This window comes from Benincasa hispida, unplaced genomic scaffold (genome assembly GCF_009727055.1).
Source record: "Benincasa hispida cultivar B227 unplaced genomic scaffold, ASM972705v1 Contig50_2, whole genome shotgun sequence".
Lineage (NCBI taxonomy): Eukaryota > Viridiplantae > Streptophyta > Magnoliopsida > Cucurbitales > Cucurbitaceae > Benincasa > Benincasa hispida.
In genome coordinates, this window is record NW_024064891.1 from 35719 (window position 1) to 54440 (window position 18722).

Genomic DNA, 18722 nt, shown 5'->3' on the forward strand with positions numbered 1-18722 from the left:
TTGTTATTTGTTAACCCTAGGTGAGTATGCATCTTATATTGATTATGGATTTTAAATGTCTAATCCAATTTTTATAACAATTATAAAAGAATAGACATGTTGACCATCCATAACATTCATCAAGCATTTGGGGATTTAATATCACACTTTATATTAAACACTTGAAACCCTAAACATGCATACTATATATTATAACTCTTTATAACATACTTTTAATGCATGCTACATGCTTCTTATGGTAAGATGTTAAATCTACATAGCATATTATATACACATAGAAGATTTATTTAATTATAACATACATTCACAATGAATAAATAATTAAAGACATACTGATATTGACCAATTTTGACATTTTAAGCAAGTAAAAAGCCTAAATTATTACAATAATAATTAAAAACTTCTTCAAAATGATTTTAATCTTCACAAACTGACCTGAACTGCCAGAACTGGATCTTTAAAGCACCAAAATAGGTTGAACCAGCAAAAATGGGGTTGAACAAGACTTCCTTGACCCGAACCGGTGGAACCGATTCACTTGAGCAGTGTTGTGATGCTTCATCCCATCATTGCAATGCCATGGGAAAATGAAGATCAACGTTGCAACATTCTGTGGGCAGCGTTGCAACATTGCCTGGCAGTAGCTTCATTCTAGAATTTCTGCAGCTGACCTCTTTTGCTTCTTTCTTCAATTACAACTTAATTACAACTCTATTGACTTACACAAATTTAAAGTCTCTTAATCATCACATTAATGCCCATACGAAAAGAGTCAATTACAACAACTAACACTTAATTGATGAGAAAAAAAATGCCAAAACTGAAACTATCCATATCAATAACCATTTTCATACAACCTATGAAATTCACCCACCAAGCTAAAATTAATACGAATTGAGTGCTTAAATCATGCTCTGATACTAATTGTTGGAGTTTTAATCACTCTAATTCATTAATTTTAGCAACTAAGAAAGCATGTTCGTAAGAGAAAAATGGGTTTTGTACCTTTGAAGACTTTCAATCCACGAATTCAGCTTCAGTCTTGACTATAAAAGCTTGTAGACTACCACTAGATCTTTCCTACTATTCTGTAGGACCTTGGATTAGGTGGTGGAACCCAAAATGAGTTGAGATTAGAGGGAATTTTATGGAAGAAGACGCTGGTTTTTTAGCTAATGTTGAAAAACACTTTCTTCAACAAAACCTCAGCCAAAACCACATTACATATCTCCATCTTCAACAATTGAACTGGGCTTTTATTCAGCATAATTAGTGCCATGAAATTGCATAGAAGATTGATAGCGAATCCCACTCAAAATGAATGGAAAAGTGAGTGTTCAATATTGGAAAACCCCATTTAGGGTATTTTCCCCATTTTTAATTGAATTTTGAATTAAAATTCAACTTTTTTATTTTGAAATTAAACTTTAAAAAAATAAAATGGAAATAATAATATTAGTTCAATAATCAATATTTCGTAATTAATTTTAAATAATTAATTAAACAACTTTAATTACTTAAACTAATTTAGTATCAAATATTAATTTAATTAAACTCCATTTTTCCAACATGAGTCTCTACTCATGTAACTAATATTTAAATCACATTTAAATATTATCCAATTCTTCAATCTCTTTTAATTCTATAATTAAACATGTAATTAGATCGTATATAATTACTAATTTCCTTAATTCGAATTTGAACGTTTCAAAATCTCTCATCATGCTATTCTATGGTTTAATCCGTTTGTAAGCAGTAAGGGAACTAATGTACCTACAAATCATGGGCTCCAACGATTGAAGATTAACCGACTAAACTCTTTAACCCGAATTAACCAATATTCGTTAACTACCGAGTCACTCCACTAAAGACCAGTAGTTGCACTCCCCTCATTATAAATATAATTGTGTCCATTCGATATAACCATAATTAGTATGTCAACCGTTCACAGGTTGTTCATAATAACAGCTAGGTCAAAAGCTATTTTACCCCTAAGATTATATCTTGTTCCTTAAGTCCCACTGATCCTCTAATGAACAATTAGTTTGTGATCCAATCACTAAACCGAGTCCTTGTCGAGACAATGAGAGGGTGGGGCCCCTTGTTTAAGACCCAGAGTCAGCACTTAACGAAATAATCTCTCTACTATCTCTAAAAGTGGATAGGAGTAAATTCCATCTTGCACCCTACGTCCCCAACTATCTACTCGGTCCTACCCTTGAAATGGGAGGCTTATTGAGCCGGTGCTGTCGAGCCAACCCTTACCTATGCAAATTAAGGATAATCCCAAATAAACAGAAGCTCACAATTAGCTAAAAAATAAGGTGAAGTTACCTAGGTGATCGTTTTGAAATAGTCAGTCTTAAATAGTAAACAACATTGTAAAATAAGAGTGACTTATTTCTTAGTCTGATCTTATACAAACTATTTGCATAAGACGCTCTCCCTCGCATGTCTCCACATGAACGAATCAAGATCACTTCGTTTGTAGCATTTTACAACAATTGTAGCATCTATAAAATGGGATGCATCTGTTAGTGTCCCTAGAATAAGGTACCCAACCTTATCCGAATACTATAGACTATTTGGTTATTCACTCGAACTTGATCTATTCTTACGTCTCCACGTAAAGTTCAAGTACTCATGTAATAGCCATGGATCTTAGTTTATTGGATTTAGGTAATTTTAAAAACGAATGAGCAATTCATGTATTTAATAACAACTTTATTGATTCAAACTCCAATTACATCTATGTTGATTAAAAAAATAAGTTTATTGTTTACAAACTATGAGTTTTAGGACATAAAACCAAACACTAACTACCTGATAGAGAGATTGAATTTTCACTTGATTTAATACATGGAATAACACAAATTTCACAACTCCATGATAGCTCTAAAAAGGAGTTATATTTTTCTGCTTATTTTAGGCTCATTAGTTGATTTTATGTGTTAATTGTATTATTTTTTAGATACCGAGCAATCAAAAGGTAAAATTAGCCATTCAATGAGAAACAGGGTTTTGTGAGTGAATTTGGAGGTGATTTGAGCATCCGAACTTTAAAAGAGTGAAAATGACCAATCTGCCCCTATTAGAACGTCACAATGCTTGTTACTTCATAGCCTCAACGACCGTGCAACGCTGAATGGTCTGAAAACTAGATAGATAAATCCTAGTTTACATTTATCCCTTGCCTTTTAATTCCTTGCACGTTCTAAATTTTATTAACCAAGCCAAAACCCCTGTTTTTATTACTTTTCATAGTCAAAGTCATCTTAGGAGAGATTTAGTTCTTGGGCTCTCTGTGGTTCGACCACGTACTTACTTCTGTTGCTATGTTTTTATAGTAATATGAGTAGTGTGGTGATCCTTACAAATATTCTTTTGATCAGGTTTGAGGTTTATTCACGATGTAAGCCCCTGATCGAACACTCCATATGTATGGCTCCCAAAGAGTTACAAGAATTAAAGACGCAGTTATTAGAAGTAGTAGAAAAAGGTGTTATTCGGCCGAGTGTATCACCATATGGTGCACTTGTGAAAAAGAAAGATAACACTTTGAGATTATGTATTTATTATAGGCAGTTGAATAAAGTAACGATACAGAATAAATATCTATTGCCTCAAATAGATGATTTGTTCGATCAACTTAAACGTGCTTTAGTATTCTACAAAATTTACTTACGTTCAGGATATCATCCACTTAAGATAAAGGAAGTAGATGTTTTAAAAATTGCATTCAGAACACGATATGGGCATTATGAATTCCTAGTGCTGCCATTTGAGCTAACTAATGCACCAGTAGCTTTTATGGATCTCATGAATAGGATATTTCATCCATTTTTAGACCAATTTGTTATTGTGTTTATTGATGACATACTGGTTTACTCTTGTATCAAAGTAAGACATGTTGAACATATTATAGACGTTGCATGACTGGAAGTTATATGCTAAATTTAGCAAGTGTGAAATCTTGCTTGATCGAGTAGTATTTCTGGTACACGTGGTCTCAATTGAAGGCATATATGTTGATCCCCAAAATATTGAAGGAGTAGTAAGTGGGAAAGGCCTACCACAATCACAGAAGTTCATAGTAAGTGGGAAGGGCCTCTCGGGAAAATGTTCGCCACATTTGAACAGAAGAAGGAAAAGAAATAAAGCAACAAGAAGACGGAGGCTCTATGTGTGGACCTACTGGATGAAGAGGAAGAGCCTCTTTAGCAAAAAGGTGCGAAGGAAGGAAGAAAAAAAGAGTGAGAAGTAATAGTCCTGCCTACATCATCTGTAGAGCGATTGGTGGAAAAATTCACCACTAAGGCCAATAAGGTCAATGAGGGCTTCCATAAGCTGAGAAAGGAAGCTACAATCCTCATCGCCACGAAATAATTTCATCATGAAGTATGCGATGAAGATATTGAAAAATTTTGGGCCTCATCGCAACCAAAGCCATACAAGTTGATGGACAGTGCGGTCCTTGCCGCACTCGAATTTGGAAAGGAATGGAGGAAGGAAAGCAATGAGGAGAAGAGAGCTTGTAGGGAGAAGGCTTAGCGCATCAAGCACAATTTGAAAAAAAAAATACAAGAATAAAATAAGGCTTTAAGGGAGGAGGATGAGAAGAAAAAGGCGATAGAAAAGAAAAAGGAACTTGAGGGAGACAGTGCCTCAAAGAAAGAAGCGGCGCCAAAAAAAGCGGCATCGAATAGAGAAGAAAAGAGCAAAGCACCAATGGTAGAGGAAGAAAGAGCACCAAAGAAGAAGCCACTTCATCTGATAGAGATGGGATTTTTCCCTCAGAATGTACCTTTGTTCACCTTCATCACGGATCTTGTAGATGCGATGGGGTGGAGAGAATTTTGTGAAAAAGCCAAAACGGTTAAGCCAGCAGTAGTTCGTGTGTTCTATGAGGAGACGCCACATACAGATAGATATAAAGTGGATGTTGGTGAGGCAACTAGGTTTGGCATCAAGAAAATAAAAAAAAAATTAATTTGGAAGACATTCTTAACACTGAGAGAAATAGGATCATTGAAGAGCCAATAGAAGAAGAATAGAAGGAGGCGTCAAAAGTGGTTGTGCTACCAGGGACAAAGTTGTCCACATCTGCTAAGGGAGTAAAAATACTATTACCACACAAATTGACGCATGAGGCAAATGTGTGGCTCTATTTCATAAAGAGGAAGTTGCTCCCTACAACGCATGACCACTCAGTTTTGAGAGATTGCATAGTGGCGATATAGTACATAATGTGGCTAATTCCAATCAATGTTAGTCGCATTATCGTAGGACAAATATAGTCTTCATTCTCAAAAGCGAGGGGGCAACTATTCTTTCCTTCGCTGATCACAAGGCTGTGCGTGGTGCAAGGCTGGTTTGAGGAAGAAGAGGATATGGAAGTAAAAGGCATGCTCACGAGTCACTCTCTCTGCTGCCTCATGAGACTACCAACACAACAAGCCAAGAATCAACCTAAACAGCCAATGAAGCGGCGATCCTATCAAGCCCAAGCTTCTATAAAAAGAAATGGTGATCGCATCCCCCCAAGCCCCAGCATACCCCCCCCCCCCCCCGGTTGAATCCAAACCCCACTGTCTAAACCTAGGACAGATCTCCCCTACACAGACAAAGTTGATGATCTATATGGGAGTCTTCTAGATTAGGCATTGATCTCAACAAGCGTCCGTCATCGCTAAAAAGCCACCCTCATTTGATGAATTCCCTCTCCCCATCTCGCCCATCACAACAAATTTGCCAACATCTCCACCCTCCCCTAAATCCAAACAAAGCCCACCATGTACCCAATCCACCCTTCCCACTACTAATGACCTAAGTCTACCAATGCTTACACTTAAATAGGCAGAGGATCAACCATTGGTGAGGCTAGTAGGCACTAAGCTAACGAAAGAAGCCAACACCATAACACAAATGCATCTAAAGAAGAAGTCGATCCTGACGATGAATGGTACAAATTCCTTCATGATGACCTTTGAGAACCTATCTTAGGAGGTCTTGATGAACTTCGCGGCAGTAACACATGCTCACGATGCAGATGAATGATCCGATATGACAGCAACAAGAACTCATGAGGCAACACAATGAGTTAAGAGAATTTGTTCAAAATCAGCAGAATGTTACCAAAAACCTCTTCACCAGTGATCCCTCGCATTTCTAAGCTCCTTTGCAATTCCCTGAAGAAAAGCACCACCACAGGAGCAAAACAATAATGATGCGGGATGAAATTAAATTTGGGGGTGTTTGCTTTTCAATTTTCTTATTATTATTGTTTATACTTGTCGTTGCACAAATTTCTAATTAATTTATGAATTCCATTTCCAAATCCAATGTTTCCTTACCTTCTCTTTTAGTTTGTCTCTTGCATAAATTTTTTTATCATTTAATAATCTTTTAAGTTTTGCATTCTATTAAAGACCTCAATGATAATACTGTATTGACAATACAATGATTAGTTGGACTAGTGTTAGTATTAAGCTTTAGGATTTTTTCTTAGGAAACATTTCTTGAATTTAGTATACATGTAAACTTTATCTCAAACCTCTTTTGCGATATCTTTCTGAAGCCATCACATAATCGATTTTCAGCAATGAGAAATTTGTTGCTCTCTAAATTTGGGGATGGAATGTTTGAGCTTAATGTGTTCAAATCATGTCTCTAAAACTCTTAAAATCTCCTTGTTATATTTTTATCCCAAAAAAGAGCGTCGAGATCAAAACTTGTTCGTAATTGGATGTCCGCATGAAACCCGTGGGGGCAAGCCAGAACGAAGGTTGGAATTGTGATCAACGCTAGAAGTAATTTATTGCAACTCTACTTCCATGATCAAAATTTCAGGGCATGAGTTAAGTCTGAAGAGCATCTTGCTTGTAGTTGAATGTCCGCATATCACCCATGGGGCAAGCCAAAATGAAGGCAAGATGTTCGGATCAGTGCATGATCAAACCCAATTAGCACACCAAAGAGAATATTTTCTTTTACAAAAAAAAAAAAAAAGATCTTAAACCAGAAGCCTATTCAAGACAACGAAATATAAGATAGTTTGGAAATGAGTAAGGGATTTTTGAAGAGTAAGCTTGCCACATCTAAAGACTAGAAATATTTTCATAGGTTGAAGAACAAAAACTAAAGAAAGCTTTGGTCCAAAAAATTTTGAGTTGAAAACATTTTGAGAGGTCTAGGAGATGTGTCAAAACAATTGGAAAAAAGCTCTGAAAATGCGACAACTTGTTAAGGAATTCATAAAAATAATTACGTCATGCGATCACACACACACACAAAGCTGATATATTTTTTTTAAAAAAAAAGTTATTAAAAATTGTACTTTGTTTAGAGCAGAAAGTCTACTTATGAGATCCCGATGAGCTCTTAATGCCAATAGGGGGATCACATAGTTGAACAAGTTGGTGGGTTCATACGATGGGAATGACACAATGTGTGGGTAGTAGAAGTGAAATCAAAAACCAAGTTGGTAGTTGATAAGAAAGCTTCACGGCAGAGCCAATGAACTTCTGACGCGAAGCAGATGATGGATCAGGGTATGGAATTTAATGCACCTTATCAGCATAATCATTTGTGAGAGAAGACAAGCTGCCCCTAGATGTCTATAAATACACCACGAGATTACCATGCAAAATATAGCCAAGAAATTGGAAAAAAACTCTGATCAAATCCTTACTCCATTTTCGAACCCTCGTAAAACCTTAAGTGAAAGCTTGGGATTTCCCTCTAGAAGCAGACGAGGAACTTCTTTTTGAACACATTCTTTGTGAAACAGTCATCGATAGAGCCGGTGGGAGCAAGGAATTACACACCACGACTTGATTCTCGTTCTCTATCTCTTATCTTTCTTAGTTGTATTTGTATTGTGTAAACGTTGAAAGACATCTTTTCCCAATATGAATGCATCTTCGTTTATATTTTATCCATCCCTCCCACTTTCACCATGAGCAATTAATTTTTCTATGGGTTGAGAAGCATTACAGCTAACATGAATTAAGTAAAGCTTAACCATGCGTTCAACTTATTTTATGCATGCTTATTGAACTACTTGAATAATTCGAAAGATCATTCTGAGTAGATAAATCTAGGTTTAAAAGGACTAAAAATTAGATTTCATAGAATAAGAAGAGAGCTTCTTTAGAAATAAAGAAATATCTTTTGTAACAAACACTCATCGCATGCATCCTTGAGACAAGATATTGTGGCTTTGTACATTGAAAAGTGTAAGTTATAATTTTAAGTGGCCTGCTTGAACGCATGATTTATGCATTTACTTAGGAATGTTAGTGAATATCCTTCTCAACCCTACTCTCTTTCATTTGAATTTCATACTTATCGCACAAAATGTTTTACTTAATGTTGTGATTTCCATCACATTCATCATTAAAGTCACCTTTAGCATTAGAATAGGATTAAAACTCATCACCTACTTAGTAAACAAGTCACGTTAGATCGAAACATTAGTTGTCAATTGCAATACATAAAGTGCAATTTCTGCTATCCTGGACTCACTGGCACTCTAGTTCAGCTTATACTTGAGACAAGATATTGTGGCTTTGTACATTGAAAAGTGTAAGTTATAATTTTGAGTGGCCTGCTTGAACGCATGATTTATGCATTTACTTAGGAATGTTAGTGAATATCCTTCTCAACCCTACTCTCTTTCATTTGAATTTCATACTTATCGCACAAATTTTTACTTAGTGTTGTGATTTCCATCACATTCATCATTAAAGTCACCTTTAGCATTAGAATAGGATTAAAACTCATCACCTACTTAGTAAACAAGTCACGTTAAGATCGAAACATTAGTTGTCAATGCATACATACAGTGCAATTTCTGTGATCCTGGACTCACTAGCACTCTAGTTCAGCTTATACTTAGGTTTAACTAGATAAAACTATGCGTTATAAACCATCACTGGCATTCATCTCATCACATATTTAAAATGCCTCATGGATGAAGTAGTTAGTTTTTATGGAGCTCCTATTTCAATAGTTTCAAATTTGGACTCTAGATTTACCTCTAAATTTTGGCCTAGCTTACACCAAGCACTTGGCAGTAAACTACATTTTAGTATCGCATTTCATTCACTGACAGACGACCAATCAAAGATGACTATTCAAACCTTAGAGGATGTATGGGGGGGCTTGTGCACAATGATTCAAAAAAAGTTGGGATCCTCATGTGTCTATGATGGAGTTTGACTATAATAATAGCTACCACTAAAGCATTAGATGGCACCATTTGAGGCACTTTATGGCAGGAATTGTAGAACTCCAGTGTGTTGGAATGAAGTTGGAGAAAGAAAATTTGTAGCCTTAGAACTTGTGCAAATTACCACAAAGAATATAAAAGTAATTAGAGAAAACTTGAAAATAGCACAATACCAACAAAAGAGTTATGCTAACAAACGTCGAAAAGATTTAGAATTTCAAGTTGGGGACAAACTTTTTCTCAAGTTTTCACCACGGAAAGGTGTTCTTAGGTTTGGTAGGAAGGGGAAACTAAGTCTAAGATATATAGGTCCTTATGAGAGTTTTGAACACGATAGGCCAGTGATGTATCGATTGTCTTTGCCGATGGAATTCTCTAAACTCCATGATGTATTTCATGTATCTATGTTACGTAAGTATGTTTCATACCAACACATATTCTACAATCACAATTGGTGTAGTTATAAAAAAATCTATCCTATGAGGAGGATTGATAGCACTGAAAATGTGTTATCTTGTCCTGTTTAATTCAAGATTGTTCTAGAAATTTACATGTTTATTTGATTGTTTTATATGTTTTGAGCCATTAAGGGTAGATTCAAGCATTAATGATGGAATGGAGCTAAAACATGCGAATACGGAGCTAAATTGCATCAATCAGGAAGGAAAAATGAAGAATTACAATTTTGCCCCTACCTTGACGGCGCCGCAACGCTCTATGGTGCCATGTTTGGTGTCATAAAGGCAGAATGCCACTTATTCAAGAAAATCACACAGCATCATGGAGTTTCGAACCTCATTGCGCATATCCGCCTGTCATCTTTTGGGTCTGTACATGTATCTAAACATTATCTCGATGTCCATCATGTCGATTATGGGCTGAAGGTAACGTTTTTTAGCCTAGGCATTAAGTAGATTTCCCCATGATTGTACACTTGTGAGATTTTGATCTAGTTTTCTGTGAATTCCTATATTGTTGACAATTTCTTCATAATTTATGAATGATCAATGATTATATTTCTACATATGTTGTGTAATCAATAGTTATGGTTTTATTTGCAACATGTGACATGAAATTGCATGTTAATTTGGCATAACAATAGGTTTAATTATCTTGTAAGTTGTAAACCTATCTTAACAAACATTGCCTAATTAACCTAGGGATGAACTAAACTGAATATTTGATTTGACTTTTCCAATTGATGTTCTATTTAGTAATTTCCTCGATCTTAATGCAATTAGCTAGATTATAGGGTATGTGCATCTACTGATTCGATTAATTTGATAGTTTGGACTCTCACCTAGCATCTTTAGGTGGGTGGCTAAGCTAGACCATATAGGAATAAGTGTTGAATTTTATGTCCTAAAACTTGTGGTTTGTAAACAATAAACTCATTATGTAAATCAATAAAGTTGTTATTGAAGTTTGATTCAATAAAGTTATATTGAATATATGAATTGCTTATTTCATTTTCGAAATAAATCCAATAAACTAAAAGATCCATGACTATTACATGAGTACTTGAACTTTATGTAGAGACATAAGAGTGGATCAGGTTCGAGTAAATAGTCTCAATGATCTAGTATATGAATAAGGTTGGATGTCTTTTTTTGGTAACACTATCAGATGCGGCCCACTCTGTAGTGGTCACAATTTGTTGTAAGGTACTACAAATAAAGTGATCCTAATTTGTTCATGTATTGACATGAGGAGTGGGGGTATCTTATGCAATGAGTTTGCATAAGATCGAACCAAGAAATAAGTCACTCTTACTTTATAACGTTGTTTACTGTTTCAGACTGACTATTTCGCTTAGATGACCTAAGCAACTTGATCTTGATCCTGAGCTAACTATGAACTCTTGTTTATTCGAGATTATCCTTAGATTTGTATAGGTGAAGGTTGGCTCAATAGCAACGGTGCAATAGCCTTCCATTTTAGGGGTAAGACCGGGTAGATAGTTGGGAACATAGGATCTAAAACGAAATTCATGCCTACCCAATTGAGGGATAAAAGAAAGGTTGTTCTCTAAAGTGCTGAATCTGGGTCTTGAACAAGGGGTCCCACCCTCTCATTGGCCCGAGAGGGATCTAGTTTAGTGATTGGATCACAAACCAATTATTCATTAGAGGATCAGTGGAACTTGATGAGCAAGACGTAATTTCGGGGGTAAAATAACATTTGACCTAGCCGTTATTACGAACAACCTGTGAAGGGTCGATGACTGATTATGGTTAATTCAAGTGGACACAAATATATCTATAGTGAGGAGAGTGCAACTATCGAGCTCTAGTGGTGTGACTTGATAGTTAATGAATATTAATTAATTCGATCTAAAGAGTTTTAGCCAAGTAATCTCAAATCGTTGGAGCTCATAATCTGTAGGTCCATAAGGTCTCTCTACTAGCTCATAAAACATGAACACCTTGAATTAGTAAATTGAATGAATTTGGAATGATATCAATTTGAAGTGTTGAAATTGAATTTCAATATGAAATGTTCAAATTGAATTTAGGGTTTGAATTTGAATCGTTCAAATTCAAATTAGGGTTTGTATAATTACATACGATGTAATTAATTAAATTAAACAAAATTATAGAGTTTATAATATTTAAATATTAATTACATGAATAGGATTCATGTTTAAAATTAGGTGTGTGATTGATTTAATATTTGATATAAATTATTATTTAATTAATTAAATATATTTAATTAATTATCATTAAATTAATTTTCAATTTAATTCAATTTGAGAAATTGGATTTTTGAATTTAATTAATTTAGAATTAATTAAATTAGATTTTAGTTAATTTTGGAATTAATTAAAATTAGAAATTGAAAATGGAAATTGAAATTAACTGAATTTAATTGAGTTGTGGAATTATCCACAATTTGGTGGATTAATTCATAACACAACACCTAGCCACAACTTGCAAGTGAAAATTTAAGTGGTATTGACCAATGCCTCAGTGCTTGCATGAAAATGATACATAAAACTCTCAAAATTGCCGATGAAGAAAATGGGCGTTTGTTGAGAAACCAGATTTTTTAGCAGAGAAAATGTTCTTCACCTAAAACCCATTCTATTCCCTTCACAAATTCATTTCAATCTTGAGTTCCACTACTCAAATTCAAGGTTGAGAGTAGTAGAGAAGATCTCTTGGTGGTTCCTGAAGATTTGGAGGTGAGAATTCGTGAGGAGGAGCTTGGATCGGAGAGGAATTCTTTAAAGGTATGTGTTTCTTGAAACCATCTTATTACCCTATGAACATGCTTATTTTAATGTCAAAATTAAGGAATTAGAATGCTTAATGATCTTGTTTTCTTCCGCTGCTTGTTTCTGTATTCCAACAATAAGTTGATGAATCCGTGATCAAGTCGTAATTTGGGGAATCACTCAAGGGCGTAGGCTATATATTTTAATTATTTCGATTAATCTCAATTTAGTTAACTTAATGCTATTTAGATTCTCTTGCACACTTCAAACCTCCCNATTGGTTACTCTTAGGCTATCTGATTGAGAAATTTGACGATTCCCTATGTTCAACCTGGTCTTGCCACTAAGACTACTTAGTAGTTGAAGTGCTAGATCATGAATATAAATATCATTTGATTAGTTGAAAGTCTTGACAATTTTCTATTTGTTAAATTGGCGATATTGTCGGGAAGCCAAGAAATTTTTATTTTAAAGGGTTTACAGTTCTATGTTCGTTCTTTCATTTTTCTTTCTTTGTATGACTTGTTCCTCCCAGGATCAAAATTCTTTGTTATATTTTATAGAGCTTAGTAAAGGAGAGGAGATGAAAAAGAGAAACTAGAGAAGGAAGAGCTAGAGAAGAACAACTCTGTGCAGAAGGCACATTGGAAGAAGAGAATTTAGAAGAAAAAAAGGAGACGATGGCTCAACCAGAGCCATAATGTACGTTAAGGGACCTTGTTGCCCTTAATGTTGTCCAACACCCCCTCTACATCACATGTCACGACCCAACTTTTTAGGACATGTACTAGGATCATTACTTTATGCATGCATAGACTTGTACATAAACATTTACATTTAAAATAAGAAAGTGAGACTACTTTATTTAATAAAGAATTCAAACGAAACACCAGCGCAAAATTTCCTAACGTTTTGATTCAAGGTACTCCTAAAACGTAGCTTTTAAAATAAGGGAGACTAACAAAAAGAAAAACTTCAAACACCTAGGTTCTGCCAAAATTTAAATCATGAAAAGAAAACAAGAAATCATGAAAATGACACAAGAACTCATATGCGGAAGCGTTTGTCCGGTTCCATTGCCATTATCACGGATTCTTCTTGTTAGTCGCTCGAGTATCCTTGTCCTTACTTGAAAAACATGTAAACATAAAGGATGAGTATAGAATACTCAGTAAGTGACCCCATTATCGAGATTAGGCTAAGCCATCACATGCAGTGAATGCTTGATGGCTATCTAAGAGGATAACATATCACGCCCTAACCCACATGTCTAGTGGATCAATGGCGCATCGTCAAAAAAAATATGAAAGTGAACCTGCCGATTCACAGAATCGTAACATGCAAATGAACCGGTCATTTCACGCATATCTAGTGGTCTGATGGCGTACCGTGAAAAAACATGGAATTGAACCCGTCAGTCCACTATATCAAATCCTGCACCGAGGTGAGATGATAGTTTTCCCTTACTGGTCTAACATGCATCAAATACATAAATCTAGGTGGTCCAATAGCTCAAATCATTGCATAATATAAAGTTTCAACATGCTCATAATCTTCATTATCTTCATGCATAATAAAAGTAACACATACTCCAAATCATGCTCCTAAAATCCATTAAATAACTCGATACTTCTCAACTAGTGCGCTTGACACGAAAACACTGACAATAATATCACTTACCTTGAATTCAAGTTTAGAAGCAATGAAGAAAGCTTATTCCTTTCTTTGCTAATAAAATCTTATGTCACACCTATAACACAAACCAAATTTAAAATTGACATTTAAAGCCTAATTCCAACACCAAATTTTATTTCGAATATCTCCAATTAACTCACCCAACATTAACGATGGCTTGATCCAAAACCTCTTCCAACCACAATCTAACATCCAAATTTCATGGGCATCAACATAGCGGAACCCATACTGAAAATATTCAAGAACTTAAGACCGAAACACACAATCTTACCCCAAGCCACTTAAATCTGAAAAAAAAAATAAGGTTGGCAGCAACGGTCACTGTGCGACAACGAGCATGGAGAGCAGAACAATCGATGGCACATGGGCGGATCTGGAAGGAAGAGAGATCGGTCGAAGAGGGAGAGAGAGTCTATCAGATAGCAGAGAAAATGAGGGAGAGATTAACGACTCACTAGCGATCCACAGATGATGGTAGATCTATTCGAACTGTATTGGAAAATCAGCGATGGCTAGCGGTTGAGACAAGCAGTAATCGAAACCGACGAACGAGCGTGACACTAGCTAACCGACGTCTGACCCATGATGTGAACAGTTGAGAATGGTAGAATCTCGAACGAAGGACAAAACTATTTGAGGTCGACGACAGACGGGAATAGTGGTGAAATGGTTGGGCGCTCAGCTGAGGGAAAGAGCATAGTGTAACAATCACACTTTCAAAAGCTTCACTTAGCGATTGTGTGGCACTTGTTCCCATTCATGAACAAGTCAGTCAATTCAAATATGAAATGTCGATGGCATACCGGGTGCCTCTTGCAACCTCTACCCCCGTTTTAGAAAAAATGGTTTTAGAAAATGAGTTTGGAGAAAAGGTTTTTGCAAATAGTTTGAATGTAAGAATAGAGAAGAGAAAGATTGTAATAGGCTAGAAAGTAATAAGCAACAACAACAACTTTACAGCATACTACTCCGAGTATGAAGAAGTGATGGTTAGTCTTATCCCCATATTGTGCTGTGCATTCTGAACAAAAACACATATGCTACCCTTACATATGGAAATGGGTGAGTGGTCACTCACTAAGAAAAATACATATAAACTTGACTAACTAGCAAAAGAAAATGCATAGGATGAAAACATAGTAAAAAGACTTGTTGAGTCAACGATTTGGCCACTCTAACCCATACAAATCAAAGGACTGCCCTCATAGGCAGGAGTTCACAACTCACTCAGGAAGTCATGTTACCTATGGTCATCCTAATGAAATGAAAGTCTCTATTATGAATGACGTTATATAATGAGATTAAACATTTTGTGGTCCGGTCTTATACAAACTCCTTTGTATAGAATATCCCCGCTCACATGTCTAATACATGAATGATCAGGATAAAAACCTAATGGAAAAAGAAAAGTCAAGTAAGAGAGAAATGTAATAAAAAATTTATCTACAGAAATCAAAGATGCAAAAATTAAAGTGGTAGACATAGGTTTAATTGAGGGTAATTTTGGAAGAATATAAAAATTTGAAATCAAACTTCCCTCAATTTTCAATATTGTCATAGTTGGAGAATTTGAAAAATTGATGACATAGTTGGTAAATCTTATATTTAATTTGATATTCATTGCAATTTTCTTTAAAATATTTTAAAAAATAGTAAAAATAATTTGTCATGTGATAAATTATGATTAAAAGTAAATATTTTCACTTTAGATCCATTAGTTTTGTTAGTCCAGCGGTTTTATTTGAAAATTTAATTCGTATTACATTTTTTAAAGTTATTCCATTTCAATTTCATATTCTTATTTTTTTATCAACAATGATAGATTAAACTTCGAACCTCAAAAAGAAAAAATACATAAAAATTTTGGCTGATGTCAAATTCAAGATGATATCATATCTCAAATAAATCATCAATAACACTTAAGTCGTTGTACTGTTTTATTTATTTATTTATTTTTGGCCAAATTGTTCAAACCATCCCTTGAATATTATATGCAATGGTTGTTGTCACTCTCAATTTAAAGTTACATAATTCTTCGGTTAGTCAATTCCACCACTTGCCTTTAAGTTTTGCTTGTTCTCTTATGTCAATGATATGAATTGATAGCTTCTTAAATTTACGTTTACTTATTAACTTAAGATTTTGAACCTTTTATAAGTTTGAAAATGAGAATGTGTTCCATTAGCCTATAAGAATTTTCTCGAGATAATTGTTGATCCAAATTTTGGGTCCCAAATGGAATCTATCCCACTTTTTAAAATTAATATGTTTTTTTTCTTTTGTTAAAATATCATTTTGGTTTTTATATATTTAAGTTTGTTCAATTTTAGTCTTGTACTTTAATTTGTCCAAGTTTAGTTCATGTACTTCCAATAAATCTTAAATTAAATCTTAAATACTAGTTTATCGTTGATTTTTTTAAAGAAATTATTATCTATAATATTTTTGTTATAAATTTTGAAAATATATATGTATATGTATTTTGTATGAAAAGTATTATTATTTTTTAATCAAATTCGATAAAAAAAAAATTCATTTTGAAAGACTAGTTTTAAGATTTATTGAAAGTACATAGACTAAAAATTGGACATATGGTATTTTAACATTTTTTTCCTTTTACTTGTGTCATCATTAGCAAAAGCTACCAAAATGACCTTATTGTACATGTGTGTTGGGCTCTTGACTCTCACTCTCGCTACTATAGGGTAAAGGGAAAGAGGGCGAGAGATTGAGAGAAAGTATAGAAAGTGAAAAGCATAATAAAACCCTAAATCCAAAGAAGTAATGGGGAAGGAGAGGAGTAAGAGCAAGGCAAGAGAAAATTGAGAAAATGGGGAGCAAAAAAACCTAACCCCAAAGGAGCTAGAGTGAGATCCCAACCCGTATGTATAATGTTCCATTTCAATGGATAATTTTATATTGATATAACGTAACAAAAATGGTGTGGTAGAAATGTTATTTTGGCTAAATATACTTGTTTAAGTCCCTAGCTCTTTATCCTTGGGTTATTGTGGAGTTGTCTCAGACTGTCTCTGTGGGTACTTGTCTCAAAAGTTGTTCTTCAAGGTACCATCTCTACAGAATATTTCTTTCTTTATATAAATTATTATGCTAAATATTTTCTTTGAGATGTTTTCCTTTTTAGTGAATTACCGGTATTATGTGAAGATTATTTCCATTATTACGTTGTGTTATTTAAGCCCAAGAAGTTATTGTGCTAGGGTTATCGTAGTTAATATTTGTAAGATTGTTGTGTGAAGTTTACAAAATACTTACAGCATTGCATTGATTTCAAGTAGGAGGTTTATGCTTTGTTTATGGCGACAAGTTCTATACTTGTTCTTACAGTGAGCATTTCATAAGATGAAAGATTTCTCGATCTTAGGGGAACCTGATACATTGTTGATCGAAAAGGATTTCTCACACCTTAGAGGAGCCTAAGGTTTCCTTCTTTGAGAAGAGAGTTCTCAAGACTTAGGGGGAGCCTAAGTCCTCATGGGAAGGAAGTTCACAATAAGAAGGAAATATATCTTCAAGTGAGAAGGAGCCATATATACTTAGGACAACCTAAGTGATCCAACATTAATGTACACATACTTAAAAGGAGCCTAAATTCAAGTAAGAGGGAGTCTCACATCTAGGAGAAGACTATGTGATTAGCTAAGTTGGGCTCTACGTGTGTCACTGTAATATTTTCTATTCACAGATAAGTACAACCTTGTAATTGCTTGACTTTGATATATTAGTGGACTATCTTTACTAGGCACTTGTTGGATTTTATGTCCATAAACTTGTGGTTTGTAAACAATGAACTTATTCTCTTATCAATAAAGATGTTATTGAGGTTTTCTTCAATAAAGTTGTTATTGAATGTATGGATTGCTCATTTCGTTTTAGAAAGAAGAATAAATCTCATAAAATAAAGATCCATAGCTATTATATGAATATATGAACTTTATGTGGAGACATAAGAGTGGATCAAGTACAGTAAATAGTCAAAATGGTCTATAGTATATGAATAAGGCTGGGTACCTTATTCTGATAACACTATTGGATGTGGCCTACTCTGTAGGTGTTACAATTTGTTGTAAAGTGCCACAAACGAAGTGATCCTAATTCGCTCATGTATTTACATGAGGAGCGGAGGCGTCCTATGCAATGAGTTTATATAAGATCAAACAAAGAAATAAGTCATTCTTACTTTATAACACTGTTTACTAGTTAAGACTGACTATTTCAAAGCGATGACCTAAGTAACTTAACCTTAATCTTGAGCTAACTATGAACTCCTGTTTATTCGGAACTATCCTTAGATTTTCACGGGTGAGGGTTGGCTCAACAGCACTGGCTCAATAAGCCTCCCATTTCAAGGGTAAGACCGGGTAGATAGCTGGGGACATAGGGTGCAAGATGAAATTCACTCCTACTCGTTTTTAGGGATAGTAGAGAGACTGTTCCCTTAAGTGTTGACTCTAGGCCTTGAACAAGAGGCTCCACCCTCTCATGGGCCGGAGAGGGTCTCGATTTGGTGATTTCCTCACAAACAAATTGTTCATTAGAGAATCAGTGGGATTTAAG